This window comes from Lithobates pipiens, unplaced genomic scaffold (genome assembly GCF_037356315.1).
Source record: "Lithobates pipiens isolate NorthernLeopardFrog02 unplaced genomic scaffold, aLitPip1_a1.2 Scaffold_10, whole genome shotgun sequence".
In the NCBI taxonomy this organism is placed as follows: domain Eukaryota; kingdom Metazoa; phylum Chordata; class Amphibia; order Anura; family Ranidae; genus Lithobates; species Lithobates pipiens.
Window position 1 is genome coordinate 54,075,607 of NW_027507686.1, and position 21,056 is coordinate 54,096,662.

General features: G+C 45.6%; 1 protein-coding gene across 2 annotated transcripts in view; it reads right to left on the reverse strand.

Annotated features, from left to right (window-relative positions):
* GNAO1 (G protein subunit alpha o1) overlaps positions 1-21,056 on the reverse strand; it is a 364,707-nt gene that overhangs the window by 340,793 nt on the left and 2,858 nt on the right. The gene's annotated exons all lie outside the window — the stretch shown is intronic.

The window sequence follows — 21,056 nt, forward strand, 5'->3', positions numbered from 1 at the left end:
TGATCAATGCATTTTTAATTGCACTGATCGCTGTATAAATGTGAATGGTCCCAAAATTGTCCGACCTGTCCGCCATAATAATGTCGCAATCACAATTGTAAAAAAAATTAAAATAAAAAAGCTGATTGCTGCCATTACTAGTAAAAAAAATAAAAAATAAAAAAAAATGTTTTTTAAAAAAAAAGTGCCATAAAAATATCCCCTATTTTGTAGACGCTATAACTTTTGCGCAAACCAATCGCAATAAGCATTTATTACCAAAGATATATAAAACAATACGTATTGGCCTAAACTGAGGGAAAAAAATAAAAAAAATAAAAAGTATATATTTTTTGGGGATATTTATTATAGCAAAAAATTTAAAATAATGCATTTTTTTTCCCAAAATTGTTTTTTGTTTTTAGCGCAAAAAATAAAAAAACCACAGAGGTGATCAAATACCACCAAAAGAAAGCTCTACTTGTGGGAAAAAAAAAAAAAGGACATAAATTTTGTTTGGGAGCCACGTCGCATGCAATTGTCAGTTAAAGCGACGCAGTGCCAAATAGCAAAAAGTGCTCTGGGGCTTACGTGGTTAAAAAAGGTCTTTTGCACCTGTCTGCCAAAGGGGCTTCTACCCTTACTTAAATTGACTTTTATGAAAGAAAAACACATACAAGGTGCATCTTTGGCATTAATGGCATAACTCTTAAAGTGGAACATATTAGTATCTGAGCAAATGTTTTTTTTTTTTAGCCATCTGTAAGGGTGACATGCTGACCACCGCCATGACATTCTTTCCCCTGACCGCCAACGTGAAGGGCCATTCTTCACCCTGACCGCCAACGTGAAGGGCCATTCTTCACCCTGACCGCCAACGTGAAGGGCCATTCTTCACCCTGACCGCCAACGTGAAGGGCCATTCTTCACCCTGACCGCCAACGTGAAGGGCCATTCTTCACCCTGACCGCCAACGTGAAGGGCCATTCTTCACCCTGACCGCCAACGTGAAGGGCCATTCTTCACCCTGACCGCCAACGTGAAGGGCCATTCTTCACCCTGACCGCCAACGTGAAGGGCCATTCTTCACCCTGACCGCCAACGTGAAGGGCCATTCTTCACCCTGACCGCCAACGTGAAGGGCCATTCTTCACCCTGACCGCCAACGTGAAGGGCCATTCTTCACCCTGACCGCCAACGTGAAGGGCCATTCTTCACCCTGACCGCCAACGTGAAGGGCCATTCTTCACCCTGACCGCCAACGTGAAGGGCCATTCTTCACCCTGACCGCCAACGTGAAGGGCCATTCTTTCCCCTGACCGCCAACGTGAAGGGCCATTCTTTCCCCTGACCGCCAACGTGAAGGGCCATTCTTTCCCCTGACCGCCAACGTGAAGGGCCATTCTTTCCCCTGACCGCCAACGTGAAGGGCCATTCTTTCCCCTGACCGCCAACGTGAAGGGCCATTCTTTCCCCTGACCGCCAACGTGAAGGGCCATTCTTTCCCCTGACCGCCAACGTGAAGGGCCATTCTTTCCCCTGACCGCCAACGTGAAGGGCCATTCTTTCCCCTGACCGCCAACGTGAAGGGCCATTCTTTCCCCTGACCGCCAACGTGAAGGGCCATTCTTCACCCTGACCGCCAACGTGAAGGGCCATTCTTCACCCTGACCGCCAACGTGAAGGGCCATTCTTTCCCCTGACCGCCAACGTGAAGGGCCATTCTTTCCCCTGACCGCCAACGTGAAGGGCCATTCTTTCCCCTGACCGCCAACGTGAAGGGCCATTCTTTCCCCTGACCGCCAACGTGAAGGGCCATTCTTTCCCCTGACCGCCAACGTGAAGGGCCATTCTTTCCCCTGACCGCCAACGTGAAGGGCCATTCTTTCCCCTGACCGCCAACGTGAAGGGCCATTCTTTCCCCTGACTGCCAACGTGAAGGGCCATTCTTTCCCCTGACCGCCAACGTGAAGGGCCATTCTTCCCCTTGACCGCCAACGAATTGATTTCATCAGGGATACCCCAAAACCTCAAAAAATGATTTAGGATTTCCTCTGGGGCAAAAAGGTTGAGAAAGACAGATTTAAAAAAGTATACTAGCCACCAGGCCAGCATAACAGCTAAGTGAACATCCTTTTAGAAGGAAGCCAGCAGTGATAGGACTATATTCCTGCCAGGTTTACCAGTGAATCGCATACATGCACAGGTTTCCTGTAATAAAAACTAACCCACGTACTCATTTTAAAAATATTCCATGACTAAATACCATATAACCATTCAAAGCAAACTTTGCAGATATTAGGACCACCTCGCATGGGTAACATATTGTACCTACACAAACACTGGGATTTTTCCATGACTACACCACATTACAAACACACTAAAAGGATCTTCCTGTTACTATGCAACATACTACTACTCCAGATAATATCCTCCACACAGGACAAGGATCATCCCACAGATATATGAACACTGATAGGGGAAGACAGGCAGGCCAACACACACAGAAATAGCAATTGTTAATGTATGCCAACCATGAAAAGAAAGCACAGGAAGGAAATAAAACAGGAAGAAGAATCATTAAATACATGCTGTGGGTCCTTGTTGGCAACTCAAAGATTAAAGAGGGGCTTTCTAAACAATATCCTGTTTATTTTTTTAACATTGATCTTAAAGCTGAACTCCGGGCAAATATCAGCCATTTTAACATAGCTCTGTAATTAATATATCATTGAATTTATAAACCCTCAGCTTTTTAGCTTAACACATTGATCACAATAAAATATTCCCCAGTATATCATTTTTTTTAAATCGCACAACACTTGCAGTTTACAACTTTCAATGCCATGAGATTATGCTCAACTTCAGCCGTCACAGTTAACAATGGACAGTGTAGTCACAAGTCTACTAACTTGGAGGGGAGGAGAAAGTGCCTTGCCACCTTAGGCTACAGGGCTGTGTGTTTCTATTTATGTACACAGTGTAGGGAGACATTAGTTTCTGCATGCAAGGGTAACAGTCTCGGCACCAGCGTAAAACATTTCTAGATGCAGTTTTTGTTTTTTTATTAAAATACACGCTATACTCATCTGCTCTGTGTAATGGTTCTCCACAGAGCAACCCTGAACCTCCTTTTCTGGGGTTTCTTAGCCATGCTGCTTGCTATGGGGCAGACATGCAAGCTCGCTCCCAAGCTAGGCTGTGTGCATCCATAGACACACACAGCATGGCTCAGCCCTGCCCTCTGTTCACAAGATTTGATCGATATTGGCTCCCGCTGCTGCCTGAACATCCAGTGAGAAGAGCAAGAAGGAAGAAGAACTGCAGGCAGGCACAGCGCTGGATTAAAACAAACATTTAGGATGATGAGGCACAGCAAGTGGCATGCATTAAGTATAAAAAAAAAAGCTGTAGAACCACTTTAGGCACACAGGTAAGGATTACAAAATAAAGCTTCATAATCCACACGTGATTAAATCAGCTGCTGTAAGTGCTTTAAAAAAATAAAAATAAAAACTAAGGGTTTAATATCACTGTAAGTGTAAGTAGATGAATCTGACCTAGTATCAGCCTTCTGTAGTCCTTGTACATCAGGGGTTAGACTAAAGAGGGAGACCCAGCAAAAGTAGCCAACCAGTTGAACTGCTCATGTGCCAACAAGGGACATGCTGGTAGGAAGAGGGAGCAGAGTGACATCAGGTGGTCATCAACCTGCTGCCTTTTCTTCTGCTGTCCAATCACAGGCTGGGGGAGGGACACACTTGTAAGTATTATACTGCAGCCAAGAATATTCAGGTCTCCTGGCTTTCCAAATAGGACTGCATCTGTGAGGCAGAGCTGTGTAAATCTCAGCACTGGATGGACAGGAATACAAATCCTTTGACAGGTAAAACAGCTCCCATATATGTATTTTATTTATGTATTTCGGCGCATGCCTGGAGTTTAGCTTTAATCTCTGTGTGCAGAACAGATGCAGATATCACTCTCCAGCTAGCGGCCGAGAAAGGGTTAAAACTGCCAGCAATACGCCGCAATAGCGGCATTTTGCCGGCAGTATTACAGCACTGCCCCATTGATTGATTTCAATGGGGAGCAGCGGTGGCGGAGCGGTAAACACACCGCTCCTTCACCGCTCCAAAGAAGCTGCTGGCAGGACTTTTCCCTGACGTCCTGCCACCGCACCGCTATAGTGTGAAAGCCCTTGGGCTTTCACACTACAGACAATGGTGCAGCTTTTTTAGGGCGGATTGCAGGCGCTATTTCTAACACTATAGTGCCTGCAAAACGCCCTGGTGTAAAAGGGGTCTTAGTGCAAATAGAGCTGTGCAGAGAGTGTGCACCATGCACGCACCCAATACGGTTACCGGTGGCGGATGGAGAGCTCCCAATTGCTGCTTGCCAATTACAACTGTCACATGACCATGAGCCACGCCCAGTCTCCCAGCATTCTAAATCCCTTAAAGCAGTGGATCTGCACCTCCCCAAGGTAATACATAAAATCTGGCTAGTTAGTGGGTCCTGAGGACAGGAGTTGAGAACCATTGACTTTACAGTGGTTGTTAACCCACTTCTATTGTATCATCTCATCCTATCAGAAGATCCCCTGTGCCTGTGTGAGCTCCGCTCCGGGGAGCTAAGCTGATTCCATTCCCCGTTCTGTCTCCTTCTCATAGCTTCAGTGGGCGGGGCCGAGCCATCCCACTGACATCAGCCGGGGAGGAGATGGAGATAGGAGACAGAGCGCCGAGCCACCTATAATCAGCTGAGCGCCCGGAGTGGAGCTCATACAGGTACCATGGTGCAGTATTTTTACAGAACACAGCCACAGGAAAAAAAACTCCTGATAATGGTGCAGGGAAGATGGGATGATGTATTAGAAGATATGAGAGCACATTGTACGAGCAGAGAGGGGGAGGGAGGGGGTGGGGGAGAAGGACACAGAAGACAGACACAGAAGAGCTGGCTGCGGCTGACGAGATAAACACAAATAGACCATGATATCAGGGGCTCAGCAGCCATGATTATCGTGGTCTGTTTGCAGAGGGGAGGGCATAGCTAGGTAGGATCAGCCATGTATTTCAGGCGATACGGGGGTCCAAATGACACAGCACAGGCACTGTGCTATATAACATGCTTTAAGGGAACAGGATCTGTATTTTTTTGGGGGGGTTAACAAATGCTTTACAAAACCCTGTGATTAGCCAATCCCCTTTGTAAAAATTTTGGACTCGCGTCCTGTTGCGTCTTAGGGTCAGGAAGAAAAAAGGGTAAATCTTACCAATGGAACACAGACAGCAAAGAATAATATACTAAACCAGGATCCTATATAATTGGTCTAGGACCCAACAGATTTAAAACAGTAAGTGTAGGCTTCCAAACACTATACAAAATAATGTAAAATGTTCACCCATGCAGTGGATACCCCTCCCCCTTACTGCAAGGATTAACTGCTCCTTTTGCCAAGGGTATGACCAATAGGGCGATATACTTACCTTAGTCCTTACTCCCATGGCAACAGACACGCTCCTCTGCTGCCCAACACTCCAGAATGTGGATGGGCCCTCTAAATCCCACAATACAATGCAGGACTGCTTGTCTGTAATTCTATCACCTTATGCATCATCCACTGGGGGGAAAAAAAAAATGAACATCTAACCCTTGCAGCTGGGGGTCAACTGCAAAAAATAAAGCTTTTTCTTCCTAGGAGTTCAGCTTTAGACCTTCGCTTACACTAGTGGTTGGAGGGCAGCTAAAAATGCGTGGTTGAGACGCGTTTTTGCCACCCACTAACCGACTGCTTTCCCCCCCCCCTTAAGCTTTATGGCCACAGCAGAGTTGACCCGACAAGCAAGTCACAGGAGAAGCACCACAAACGCCCCTCAACTGCATGCAGTTGCGGTACGATTGTGAGTATAAATTGGCTTAAAACAGGTGGTGAGGAGGAGTCACATCGCTTCCTCACCTCCGGTCACTAGGCTCTGGAGTGTGATCCTAATGCAGATTCGGCTTCAGAGGCAAGGGATATTTAGATGTGTGTCTAAGGCTGGGTTCACACTGAAGAATGCAGGGGCCCGGTGGGTCTCCATTCACTATTTCAGGTCTGATGTTAGCCCAAACTTTTGGCTGAATTCAGACCAGAAAGCAGGCCAAAAGACACCCCCCCCCCCCCCCGGAGCCGGTCTAGTGCAATTACCACTGGAGCCACTGAAGAGATGTGTGAACCGGCTCCATAGAGAGACGGTCACAATCTCAGCTATTGCAAATTGGCAATAGTGTGAACCCAGCTTAAATCAACCCTTAAAATTATTATTTTACAGGATTATCATAGCGCCAGTTTGTGCAGGGCTTTAGAAAAAAAAAAAAAAAAGGCAAAAATTAGTTACAATACAATTTGTTACAAGAGGAATCAGAGGGGCTCTTTAGAGCTTAACAAATAAAAGTTTCTGAACATTAGGAGCTAGCTTTTTTTTTTTTTTGCCACACTGTACCAGTACACTGAATTATCTATTGGGATTAATCCACCTCTGATCGAGACTACCAATTTCCAAGCTTAACTTCTATTTACATGGGGCTTACTCTGAAAATCACTAGAAAGCGATTACCTTGCTTCCAGTAGACTCAGGAAAGTCACAAGGGAAGAATAAAGAATCTGACAGGAGATTGAGCTGTTGATAAATATTTTTTAGCCTGCAATATGGCTGCCAACGCTGGGCTCCTGAGATTTCTCCAGCCTGGCATATACAAATGTGTGTCTGTCATTAGTGCAGGGGTAGGCACACTACACTAGGGAAAAACTAAAAAAAATAAAAAATATAAAAAAAATAAAAAATAAAAAAAAATAAAAGCCTAGATTCACTATTGAAATCTGCAACAACCAGGGAACATGTATGTCCATTGACAACAATAGAAAAGGTTCAAAATGTTGGGCGTCCCCCCGGTTGTATATTTGGTTCCCAACTGGAGTACATAGCCAGGTACCTAAAAAAAAAATATCCAATTCAACTACTAAAATTATACAAGATTTATATAGTGCCAACAGTTTGCGCAGTGCTTTACAACCTGTCAATACAGTTACAATACAATTCAATAAAGGAGGAATTAGAGGGACCTGCTCATTAGCGCTCACAAGTTGCAATAATCAAACTGTTGGGCAACTGGAGGCAGTGAGGGCTTCCGATTGCTTGAGTGTCATTGCACAAACATTGACTAACCTCTGTACAATCTGGTGCTAGTCATTCCCAATTCAACAAAGTAAATCACAGAGTATGCATTGCATTTACTTTTTAGTTGACTCAGGTTGATGATGGTGGGTTACAGCTTTTTCCTAATATAAAAGAGGACAGGCAGATGTCTCACCACCTGTCACACTCAGAGCCCTTTGTCTATACATGATTGGCCTATGTATTGGTGCACTGGCCTGTATGTCCATGCTTTAAAAAACACTCCATACATTTAACAATTATTAACCCTCTAGATTACCGTCTTTTGTTGTTACTGAGCCAACCATACAGGTTATACCAATGGCATCATCATTTCCATTCCAATGGAGCCAAGAAAGACACGTCTGCATTACAAGTGTAAGTAACTGATTAAATACAAAGAAGCAGTGAAGTCACCAGGTTTCATTTTAACACCAGATCACCAAAAAAATTAAATAAATGATTAACTGCCATGGGCTTTTACACTTGGGGGTAGATTTACTAAAGCTGGTGCACTTAGAATCTGGTGCAGCTTTATTGATTATAGTCAATCAGCGTCTGTCTAAATTCAGCTTATTCAATTACATTTTGGTTACTATGCAGTTGCACCAGATTTTGCACTCTTCAGTTTTAGTAAATAACCCCCTATGTATACCTAAGGGCTCTTTAGAGCATTGCCTGTCAAACTCACCCATTGAGGTCAATTGGGAGCACACTGCTCCCCTGAGCCAAACAATCACCTCTTGGTTGTGGTGGGATTTTTATTTTTTTACTACAAAATCCCCCTTGGGATTTAAAGCGGATCTTCCCTGTATCTGAGCAGCACAGAGCAAAAACACTATTCAACCTGTTATGGACTGCCCCACGCAAGTTTTATTGCAGCAGGGCGGCACTCCTGCATGAAATCAAGTACCCGACTTCATGCACTGGGTCTGGGGCACATGCGGCTATCGACGCGCTCCCGCTGTGATTGGACACAGCGGGAGCCAATCAGTGGGTCTGGCAGACACGAGGTCTGTCAGGACATACCGATCGTTCTCAGAAGAGGATGGTCTGCCCACGTAAACAAGTCAGGCCGCTGTAGTGTCATATTTTGCTCCCCATCATAGGATGCTCCGGAAGTGACGTTCCGGACAGAAGTTTTGCACTGCGCATGCGCGATGCGTTCCAAATGCTTGCACTATGCGTTCCAGAGGATTTCTGACAATGTAGTTCAGTGAAACCGTCAGATAATGTCACGGGAGTGAGGGGGGTAATCGTGATATTAACTTTAGACAGAGCAGAGAGCGGCAGGGAGAGAGAGCGGGTAACTGTGGCTCAGGGAGGGGATCACTTCTCTGACATTATTTGTTTCACTGGTCTGCATTGTCGCAAATCATTTGGAACGCATGGCGCAAGTGTTTGGAACGCATCGCGCATGCGCATTGCTAAATTTCTGGCCGTAACGTCACTTCCGGAGCATTCTATGATGGGGAACAAAATATGACACTACACCGCCATTCTGTGAGAGGGGAAGATGGAGATCTTGTGTTCCTGCTAAGCAGGAACGCGGATCTCGGTCATCCCTCAGAAAGCACTCCCTAGGACAGAGGTGCCCAACCAGTGGCCCGTGGAGCCCTCTGAAGTGGCCTGCAAACTCCTGCTTTGGGATAGCAGGTTTGCAAGCCCAGATCACAGGCTGCCCATCCGCCATCCCAGAGCATCAGTTTTCTGAATAAAGCCAGCGGTAGATGAAGCAAGCGGTTATGGAGGGAGCAGAGCCACATATGCTGATGCTTCCTGCACAGCGTCAGCTCCTTTCACAAGCCAAGTGATACCAAATGCACGCTGCCTTAGGCCCCTTTCACACGATCAGTTCAACCCACATGGACACTCCATTCACCTCTATGGAGCAGCAGATGTAAATGGTCCATTTGCACCCACCTACCTCCAACTGTCTCCTTCCATCTGGTTGGATCAGATGGGAGGGCCCACAGAGTAGAGTGGGTTGTGTCCGTGTCCGCTCTGCATATTCAGAGTGGACACGGATCTGTCACCCGTCTGCCCCACTTATTGTGGCCGCGACCAGTTACCAAGAAGTTGCTTAAGTGGCCCTCGCTCTTCAAAAGGTTGGGCACCCCTGCCCTAGGAGCACATTTAATCTTTCGATCACCCCTGATGTTAACCCCCTTCCCTGCCAGTGTCATTAGTACAGTGAAAGTGCATATTGTTTGGCGCTGATCACTATTAGAGTCACTGATCAAATACCACCAAAAGAAAGCTCTATTTGTGGGGGAAAAGGGACATCAGTTTTATTTGGGTACAGAGTCACGCAATTGTCAAAGTAACGCAGTGCTACATCGCAAAAAAATGGCCTGGTCATGGGGGGGGGGGGGGTTAAACCTTCTGGGGCTGAAGTGGTCAAATTCATTTTTAATATTCAAAGCACACTCCCTCATCCATCCATGTCTCCATGCTTTAAATTTGATGAGAAATCATTTTGAAAAACAACCCCCTAATCATTTCTGCCAGTAGCCATCTTCAGCAAGAGCTGACGATTCATGTAGCAGTTACTCCATGGAATCCATCTGGCTTTAGTTCAGGCACGCATGCAGGGGAGTGTGCTTACCTGAGAAAATTCATACCGTTTTAAATTTTCCACGTTTTGTCATTTGGCAACCAAATTGTAAATGCATTTTATAGGGATTTTATGTGACATGAGCCACTTTGTGTTAGTCCAATTGTGAAGTGGAAGGAAAATGATAAATGGTTTAAATTTTTTTACAAATATCTGGAAAGCGTAGTGTGCATTTGTATTCAGCCCCCCTGAGTCAATACAGCTCCAAGTCTTTCTGTGGATCTACTAGCTTTGTACATCTAGAGAGTGAAATGTTTGCCCATTCTTCTTTGTAAAATAGATCAAGCTCTGTCAGATTGGATGGAGAGCATCTGAACAGCAATATTCAAGTCTTGCCACAGATTCTCAATTGGATTTACGTCTGGACTTTGACTGGGTTATTCTAACACATGAATATACTTTGATCAACACCATTCCATTGTAGCTCTGGCTGTATGTTTAGGGTCGTTGTCCTGCTGGAAGTGGACCTCAGCCCCAGTCTCATGTTTTTTGCAGACGCTAATAGGTTTTCTTTTAAGATTGCCCTGTATTTTGCTCCATCCATCTTCCCATCAACTCTGACCATCTTCTCTGTCCCAACCGAACAAAAGCATCCCCACAGCATGATGCTGCCCCCACCATGTTTCACGGTGGGGGTGGTGTGTTCAGGGTGATATGCAGCGTTTGCTTTCCACCACACATAGCTTTTTGCTTTTAGGCCAAAAAGTTCAAAATTTGGTTTCATCTCACCAGGACATCTTTTCTTCCACATGTTTGCTGTGACCCCCACATGGCTTCTCGCAAATTGCAAATGCGATTTCTTAGAGCTTTCTTTCAACAAGATTTTCTTTTGCTTGCCACTCTTCCATAGAGGCCAGATTTGTGGAGTGCACGACTAATAGTTGTCCTGTGGACAGAGATTCTTCCACCTGAGTTGTGGATCTCTGCAGCTCCCCCAGAGTTACCATGGGCCTCTTGGCAGTTTCTCTGAGTAATGCTCTCCTTGCCCGGCCTGTCAGTTTAGATGGACGGTCATGTCTTGGTAGGTTTGCAGTTGTGCCATATTCTTTCCATTTTCAGATGATGGATTGAACAGTGCTCCATGAGATGTTCAAAGCTTGGGATATTTTTTTTTTAATAACCTAACCCTGCTTTAAACTATTCCACAACTGCATCCCTGAACTGTCTGGTGTGTTCCTTGGCCTTCATGATGCTGTTTGTAAACTAAGGATCTCTAACAAACTTCTAAGGGCTTCACAGAACAGTTGTATTTATATTGAGACAAAATTACACACAGGTGGACTCGATTTACTAATTAGGTGACTTCTGATGGCAATTGGTTCCACTAGATTTTAGTTAGGCTGCTTTCACACTGCAGCGGGAGCGGCGTCGGCGGTAAAGTGCCGCTATTTTTAGCGGCGCTTTAACGTCGTTTTAGCGGCGGTGTGCGGGCGCTAGCGGGGTGGTTTTAACCCCCGCTAGCGGCCGAAAAGGGGTTAAACCCGCCCGCAAAGCGCCGTTGCAGCGGCGCTTTGCCGGCGGTATTGCCGCGGTGTCCCATTGATTTCAATGGGTAGGAGCGGTTTAGGAGCGGTGAATACACCGCTCCTTCACCGCTGCAAAGATGCGGCTAGCAGGACTTTTTTCACCGTCCTGCCAGCGCATCGCTCCAGTGTGAAAGCCCTCCAGCTTTCACACTGGAGTTAAAGGGGCCGGTTTTTTTCAGGCGTTACACAGGCGCTATTTTTAGCGCTGTAACGCCTGAATACCGCCCCAGTGTGAAAGCAGCCTTAGGGGTATCAGAGTAAAGGGGGCCGAATATAAATGCATGACACACTTTTCAGATTTTTTTTTTCCATAAATAAATATGTAAAAAGCATTTATCATTTTACCTCCCACTTCACAATTACGTGCCATTTTGTGTTGGTCGATCACATAAACTTCCAATAAAATACATTTACATTTTGGTTGTAGCATGACAAAATGTGGAAATTGTCAAGGAGTACGAATACTTTTACAAGGTACTGTATGACATAAATTTGCCTAGACGAGAAACCAGGAAGTAACTGAAGAAAATATATATTTTAATAATTTTTTTTTATTATTAATATATAATTAGATTAAAAATAATCTATGTCGATTGGGAAAATTAAGCGAGTTCCACTTTTAAATAAAAACCAAAACACATTTAGGAGGTGGCAAGATTACCTTCTGAATGCCTGGCAACCACTGCTTTACTTCCTTTTGAAAAGTGACCCAAGGATCTCTTTTCAAAGGGTGGTATGCATTGCTACCTGTCTGAAAGACGACTTAAAAGAGGAAGCAAAGTCTTCCTCTCTAACTGTACCTACAGGTAAGCCTTACCTTTTGGTACTGTAAATATCTCCTAAACTTGCACCGTATAGGAGACATTTACTATATACGCTGCCGCCAGGGTCACCGTCGCATGCACACTGAAGGAATGCAAGCCCGCGTGTGCCATTTCTTCAGGGCCCATGCTGTGACTGGTAGCGCATGCGCGGGAGTGACGGTATTGTGGCTAGAGGTCGACCGATATATCGGCCGATATTTGCAGTTTTTTAATTACCGTATATACTCGAGTATAAGCCGAGATTTTCAGCCTCTTTTTTGAGGCTGAAAGTGCCCCCCTCGGCTTATACTCGAGTCATCGCTGTCTGCCCGCTCGATCAGCGTGTCGAGCAGACAGACAGCGGCCATTCTATTCAAAAGCCGCGCCTCCGGCTCCGCCTTCGCCTGTGATAGGCGGAACACTGAATTTCCCAGCAGCCTGTGTTCCGCCTATCACGGACATCGTATCATCCTCGTACTACGGACGAGGATGATACGACGTCTGTGATAGGCGGAACACAGGCTGCTGGGAAATTCAGTGTTCCGCCTATCACAGGCGAAGGCGGCGGCGCAGCTTTTGAACTTTACAATGGCCGCCGACGAAGAGGGCACGGGACGGCATGGCACGGGACGGGACGGGACGGGGGCAAGGCAAGGCACGACACGGGACGGATGCAAGGAGGCAAGGCACGGCACGGGACGGAGGCAAGGCACGGGACGGAGGCTCGGGACAAAGGTAGGCTGGACACACACACACACACACACACACACACACACACACACACACACACACACACACGGATGGAGACACACACAGGGATGGATGGATGGATGGATGGAGACACACACACACAGGGATGGATGGATGGATGGATGGAGACACACACACACAGGGATGGATGGATGGATGGATGGAGACACACACACACAGGGATGGATGGATGGATGGACACACACACACACAGGGATGGATGGACGGACACACAGGGATGGACGGACACACAGGGATGGACGGACACACAGGGATGGACGGACACACAGGGATGGACGGACACACACACAGGGATGGACAGGCATGTCTCACCCTCGGCTTATACACGAGTCAATAAGTTTGCCAGTTTTTTTGGGGGTAAATTGGGGGCCTCGGCTTATATTCGGGTCGGCCTATACTCGAGTATATACGGTAATCGGCCGATTGTGCTGATAAAAAGCCGATTTAGGGACTTTGAAATGACTTCTGTAATAGAAGTCAGTGTAAGTTGCCTGAGTCGTCATAGCAACACTTTCCTCCTCTCTGGGCAGGCTGCCAAGAAAAGAACAAAAAGATACAATGTTTACACTTAAATGAATGAAGTCATCTCTGTGTGTTGAAGTTCTCAGTTTAACCATTTAAAGACTAAATCTTTTCTGACACTTGTTGCTTACAAGTAAAAATCCTGTATTTTCTGCCAGAAAATCACTTAGACCCCCCAAAAATTATATATATCTTTTTAGCAGAGATCCTAGGGAATAAAATAGCGGTTGTTGCAATATTTTATGTCACACGGCATTTGCACAGAGGTCTTTCAAATGCATTTTTTTGGGAAAAAAATACACTATTTAAAAAATAAAAATAAAATAAAAACAGTAAAGTTAGCCCATTTTTTTTTTTTGTCCAAAAGTTTTGGACTACCTGTTTTTATTTAATATATAGGTTTTTTTTTTTTTTTTTTTTTTTTTTTTTATCTAAATCATACATACAAGTAAACTGATTGGAGGTTTGTTTTGTTTAATAAATATTTAAATGTAAGAAATTTTCTGTATCACTTATGAAGGCTGCTTTCACACTGGAGCGGGCAGGCGTTGATGGTAAAACGCAAGTTTTAGCGACTCTTTACCATCATTTTAGCAGTGCTATTTGGCTGCTAGTGAGGCACATATAACCCAGCTAGCGGCCAAGGAAGAGGTTAAATGCACCCATGAAGCACTGCTGCCAAATCGCATTGCATGCGCTTCGGCAGTGGTGCCCATTCATATCAATGGGCAGGAGTGGTGGAAGAGCGGTATACACCACTCCAAACGTGCTGCTTGGAGGACTTTTTTTTTTAAGATCCTGCCAGCGCATCGCCTCAGTGTGAAAGCACTCTGTCTTTCACACTGACTGCAGGGGAGCCATTTTGCAGGCACTTTACAGGCGCTATTTTTAGCCCAAAAGCGCCTGAAAAACGCCCCAGTGGGAAAGGTGCGTTAGATCAAGGGGGATTAAAAAAAAATAATAATAAATAAAAAAGGAAAAAAATAAATAAATAAAATAAAAATCGGCCTAACATATCGGCCCAAAAAAAAAAATCGGCATCATATATCGGCTATCAGCCGCCATGATTTCTAAATATCGGCATCGGCCAGAGAAAAACCCATATCGGTCGACCTCTAATTGTGGCTCTGGATAATAACAGCGCTGGAGCCTGCAAATCCAGAAGTAACTCTGGGAAAAATATCGGCTGTGTCACAGACGTCTTTAAGGAAACCTAACATGAGCGCAACAAAAAAAACGCAATTGCACCTACCCTATTTTAAGACCAGCCTGCTTATCCACATTTAAGTTTATTTTAGGCATTAGGGTTCATTAAACTACACCTGCTCTGAAAAAAAAAAAAAAAAAAAAAAACTATGGGGACCACCATCGCCGACCACCTTTTAAATATTCTAGTCACCTGACATACGTGCGTCAATGGCCTGAAAAAAAGTAGCATATATGAATCCCTTGTCTATCCTGCTCTGCATAATTCTCATGGCGCCAAAGCCAGTGTGTTCGCACAACAGCCAAGCAAATAGCATTCTCAAAACATAGAAACACAGAAGGGTGAGGTCAGAATAGGACCAAGGGGTCAATCAAGACTGGTATTGAGTAAACAGTTTGGAATAACTCAAGATAAATACAAAATGGGTATTATGAAAGCTATAGAATAGCAACATGGCAAACAAAAAAGAAAAAAAAAAACACAAAAACGTATGCATGTATTACTGTAGGTCTGGAGCTATGAGAATACGTTGTACAGAAACCCGTCTATTGCATCTTCAAGTAGATGCTGACTGGACAGAAACTACACAGAAGATAACAGAATCATCTGCCTTTCATATTCCATTGAGTTTTCCCTATGCATGGGTGTCAGACAAGGTTCAGTTTTTCTAGCTGCTCCATCTTAAACTGCTCCACACTTTAGAAGGCAATCCAAATGCGGTCAGGCCTCCGTCTTTCCAAACTTTGCCTTTAAAGTGATTGTAAACCTCAGATGAAATATGAACAAAATATCATTCTATAGTGTGTACTTGTCCCAAGAGTGCCAGGCGTCACATCTGTGTTTGTTCCTCTACTATCAGCATGAGCCACTTCAAACGAGTTTATCTGACACCAAGAGAAAAATGGTGACAGGGCAGGGACCTGCAGCTGATTAACAGCCTCAGCTCTGTTCTTCTGAAGTGGGTTGTGTCCCTTCCCTCCAAAATTGGGCTCAGAGCTCTCCTTACTGAGGTTTTCAGGGTGCAAGTTTAGCACCCCACCCCTGCTTTTCAGAGTCAAGGGATCCTATTTTAAATTCTGGACTTTAAATAGATGTACAGCCGTGGCCAAAAGTTTTGAGAATGACAAAAATACAAAATTTTGCTGCCTCCGTTTTTAAGATGGCAATTTGCATATACTCCAGAATGTTATGAAGAGTGAATTGCAATGTCCTTTTTTGCCATGAAAAGGAACAAAATTCCATAAAAAAATATTTCCACTGCATTTGTGAAGAAGGATTCAGGGCACCCAAGAAAGTCCAGCATGCACTAGGACCGTCTCCTACAGTTGATTCAGCTACGGGATCAGGGTGCCACCCGTGCACAGCTTTCTCAGGATTGGCAGCAGGCAGGTGTGAGTACATCGGCACACAGTGAGGAAAAGACTTTTGGAGGATGGCCTGGTGTCAAGGACAGTAAAGAAGCCAGTTCTCTCCAGGAAAAACCATCAGGGATAGACTGATATTCTGCAAAAGGTACAGGGATGGGACCGCTGAGGACTGGGGTAAAGTCATATTCTCTGATGAATCCCCTTTCCAGTTTCGGGGAGCGGGAAAAAACCTTGTCCAGAAGAAAAGGTGAGTGCTACCATCAATCAAGTGTCATGTCAACAGTAAAGCATCCTGAGACCATTCATGTGTGGGGTTTCTTCTCAGCCAAGAGATTGGGCTCACTCACAATTTTTCCTAAGAACACAGTTTGGCAATGAACAATGCCTTTTCCAGCATGATGGAGCACCTTGCCATAAGGCAAAAAGTGATAACTAAGTGGCTTGAGGAACATAATATTGTAATTTGGGTCTATGGCCAGGAAACTCCCCAGACCTTAATCCCAATGAGAATGTGATCAATCTTCAAATGGCAGGTTAAAAAAAAAAAAAAAAAAAAAAAAACACAAATTCTGACAAACTCCAAGCATTGATTATGCAAGAATGGGCTGTCATCAGTCAGGATGTGGCCCAGAAGTTGATTGACAGCATGCCAGGGAGAATTGCAGAGGTCTACACTGCATATATTGACTCTTTCCATAAACTTAATGTAATTGTTAATACAGGCATACCCCACTTTTAAGTACACAATGGGGTTAATTTACTAAAGCTGTAAAGTGCAAAATCAGGCTCACTTCTGCATAGAAACCACTGAGCTTCTAACCCCAGCTTGTTCAAATTACGGCTTTGGTAATAAAACCTGGAAGCTCATTGGTTTCTATGCAGAAGTCAGCCTGATTTTGCACTTTCCAGCTTCAGTAAATAAACCCCATTGTGTACTTAAAAGTGGGGTATGCCTGTAAAAGCCTTTGACAGTTATAATTATAACTCAGTATACCATAGTAACATCTGACAAAAAGATCTAACACTGAAGCAGCAGGCTTTGTGAAAATGTATAATTTTTGGCATTCTCAAAACTTTTGGCCAGGGCTGAAGAGAAGACTGCAGATAAACAGGTACAACTTATGTAGGAAGATGTGCTTCATCTCTGTGTATCACCAGAGGCCAGTCACTTAACTGGATATATGGAAGGGTTTACAACCACTTTGAGTTAAAGCTCACCCCCAGGCAGGCACCATAATTTCAATTGTTTTCCAGGGGTTTGCTATTTGTTACCACTAATGGCCCAATGCAGAGAACAGAGGGGGCAGGGGAAGTGCTTAATGCTTTATGTACTGTATATGTGCTGATGAGGAAAGTGTTAGCACTGTATTTATTTACAAAGAACTACAATAAACTAGCTGAAGCTATTCATTCCATCTATGTTTAGCTTTCTTGGACCAAGAGGTAATTTCAAGCACCCCTTATATCCTGCTGAAATGTTGGATATCAGAAAATGGGGGGGGGGGGGGATGACCCCCCACACAGAAAACATGTCCTACATTCTTAATAACATCACTAAGAAACACCATTAAAACATATTACTCAGCACCTGGAAGTCCAATGAAAGGAGAGAAAATTGCCTTACTAATTTTCCAATCTAAAGCTTAAAAACACATGAATAATTACATACAAAGCCCATCCTGTGGGAGTTGACTGACACGCAAGGCAGTAATGAGATACCCCGGAGGAGCACCACCTTCTGAATCATCCCAACCTCACATCCATTGCAGGAATCTCACCAAGCTATCAAAATAAAAGTCAAGATTTGTGGGAATAAACGGTCTCTCTAGAAAACACACATCTCGGGGGAATCTAGAACAGTTGTAGATAGCAACCAATTTGCTTCTAGTTTTCATTTTCAGAACATAAAGGCTAACCCCACTTTTGCACTGCTACACTTGTATACAAATGGGACTTTCCTACAACAACCCCCCCCAGTGACAGTGTGAAAAAGTTCTTCTCCCCTGCAGCTGCTGCCACTTTTGCAAAATTAGCAAGCCTGAGCAGGGCAGAAAGACTGTGAATGAATAAACTACAAGTGCCGTCAGCCGCCATGGCAGACAGATTTGTAGTTTTCAATGGAGCACGAGTACTGACACTTCCTTCAACTCTGACGGAAAGTCTGCACCTCAGTACAGGCATAGAGCTAGAGGAAGAGTCCCCATGAGCCTGGCATTGTACTGCCATCCGCTGATCACGGTTAAAAGCTTCACTGGCTGATCTGCAAAATAACCTGCAAACATGTGTGCATCTATTTTTATTTTTTTTAAATGTGGACTTCATAAGCTGAAGCTAGAAACTACACAGTTGCTCTGGATTCTTTCTGCACCAGTTTTAATGAATCCCCCCCCCCCCCATCAGAAGTTTACAAAAACTGCTGAAACAAAGAATGAAAATGCAGCATTAACAGTATGATGGATTCAGCATCAGACTTATTTACTAAAGAGCCACTGTAAAATAATTATTTTTGGGCTCCTAGTTAACTATTGTCTGTGAACACACCATTGGGCTCAGTTGTCCTCTTCATGTTCAAAGGATAAGCTCACATTTGTGAACATGTTACATCCATATTTAGGGTGCAACATATGAAGTATCAGACCCCTCTCTCCCTTCTGACAGCAAGCCGGGGATCTTCTCCCCGCACCTGCGGTCACAATTCAAAGAGAGTGTGACCATGCAGGGCTCTGCCCACAGAACCGCTTCATTGATTTACATATCCCTGTGACTCAATGAACTACAAGTACCAACAGACTTTGTGGCTGTCAGCTTGTAGCTTTCAGTGAACTACCAGGGCACTGTTGAGCGCTCTAGGTAGCTTACCTGCATCGGAGGTATGGGCAGACAGCATTACACCAACAATCTTGTGAGGTCCACAAAAATAAATAAATAAATAAATGTGTGATGTGGAAGTGGGGGATCCTTCTGTATGTCCATCCAAAAAAGTGAAAACTGGAAGTATAACTATAGTTTTTTTTTTTTGTTTTTTTGTTTTTACAAGCTGGACCAATTTCAGTATACAAATTCTATATCTGGCCAATCTGAGGAAATAAAGAATCACTGTATGAGCGGAGCGGCTGCGCTACTGCATAATGAACACAGGTGCCATTTATATAACGCCTTGCATTTTTCTCAGTGAACACAAAGCATTCTCAGGATTGGACGAGGTGAGTGACCAGGTATGTAATATGTATACTTGATCCAAGCTGGACTAATAGAACACACACAATAGCCACAAAAGGATATAAATCCGCTTTGTAAATGCTTTTGTAACTCCAAAAATTAGCTTGAAAAGTTGCAGTGACATTATCACTGTTCTGTACATAGCCTGTGCAGAGATATGCTGTGGGAGGAGCCCAGCAACTTTACCTCTACAGGCTGCCTGCATTGAACTACAGGAGGGGGCAGAGACAAGACCAGCCACCCTGAACAAGAGCGAGCAACAATAAAGACCGGTCTTTATTACAGGATGCTCCTACACAGAGATGAAGGTTCACACGGATTACTGAACAGATCTGGAAGGAATACATAAAGCACACCAATATTCAAGTAAGAATACACATGATGAACGTATATTCAATGTATAGATGATATTTAATGATCCTGCAGTTCACCTTTAAATTGGTACCCAAGTCTTAGAGGGCTCTTGTTCGCTGGAATCAGATTTGAGAAATGATTTGTAAACCATCCCAGTAGCGGCCTTCCCAGTCATCTGCACCCCCCGCACAAAGTAGTGCCCTTCCGTCATCAGCACCCCTGCGAAGCAGCTGCCTTCTCCGTCACATGCACCCTGCCTCCCCAAGCAGAGGCCTTCCCCATCATCTGCACCTCCCCCAAGCAGCGGCCTTCTCCCCATCATCTGCACCCCCCCCCCCCCAAGCAGCGGCCTTCCCCATCATCTGCACCTCCCCCAAGCAGCGGCCTTCTCCCCGTCATCTGCACCCCGCCCCCCTTCCCGAAGCAGCAGCCTTCCCCGTCATCTGCACCCCCCCCCGAAGCAGCAGCGTTCCCTGTCATCTGCTCCCCCCCCCGAAACAGCAGCCTTCCCCGTCATCTGCACCCCCCCCCGAAACAGCAGCCTTCCCCGTCATCTGCACCCCCCCCCCCGAAACAGCAGCCTTCCCCGTCATCTGCACCCCCCCCGAAACAGCAGCCTTCCCCGTCATCTGCACACCCACCTGAAGCAGCAGCCTTCCCCGTCATCTGCACCCCCCCCCCCCCCCGTAGCAGCAGCCTTACCCATCATCTGCACCCCCCCCCCCCCCGAAGCAGCGGCCTTCCCCATCATCTGCACCTCCCCACCGAAGCAGCGGCCTTCCCCGTCATCTGCACCCCCCACCCTGAAGCAGCAGCCTTCCCCCTCATCTTCACCCCCCACCCTGAAGCAGCGGCCTTCCCCCTCATCTTCACCCCCCACCCTGAAGCAGCGGCCTTCCCCCTCATCTGCACCCCCCACCCTGAAGCAGCGGCCTTCCCTGTCATCTGCACCCCAGGAAGCAGTGACTGTGTGGGGTGACCCAACATTCACATTATACAATGCACTGCTAGAACCTGCACCTCATGTCAGCAAGCAAGCTGCCAGCCAATGGAGGAGATGCAAACCCACAGACAGCTGATCCCACCGAGGACACCTCAAAGAGGATTAACATCCCTGACAACACACACGATGTGATCAGCAGGGTGCCGTCCCCCGATCAGCCCACACATCATCATCCTGTTCACCGATCGCTCGCCCAGCCCCCCAATGATGTGCCGCACACCGCACGTTCCAGCATCGAGGATCTCCGAACACATCCGCTCCGAGGGGAGACCGCGATCGGCAATTCCCGAAGGCGGCTCGTACACAGCCGACGAGAGCCGAGCCCGCAGGCCCCGCCCACAGCCTTCCCGAATCCCCGGCTGGGCGCTGTCCACCTCCTGAAATACTCCGATCCACCGGGAGGGAGCCGAGGAGACCCCCCAATATAACACCGACACCGGGAGATGACCGAGCATTGTATATTACACCGATGTACACAGCTGTACATAA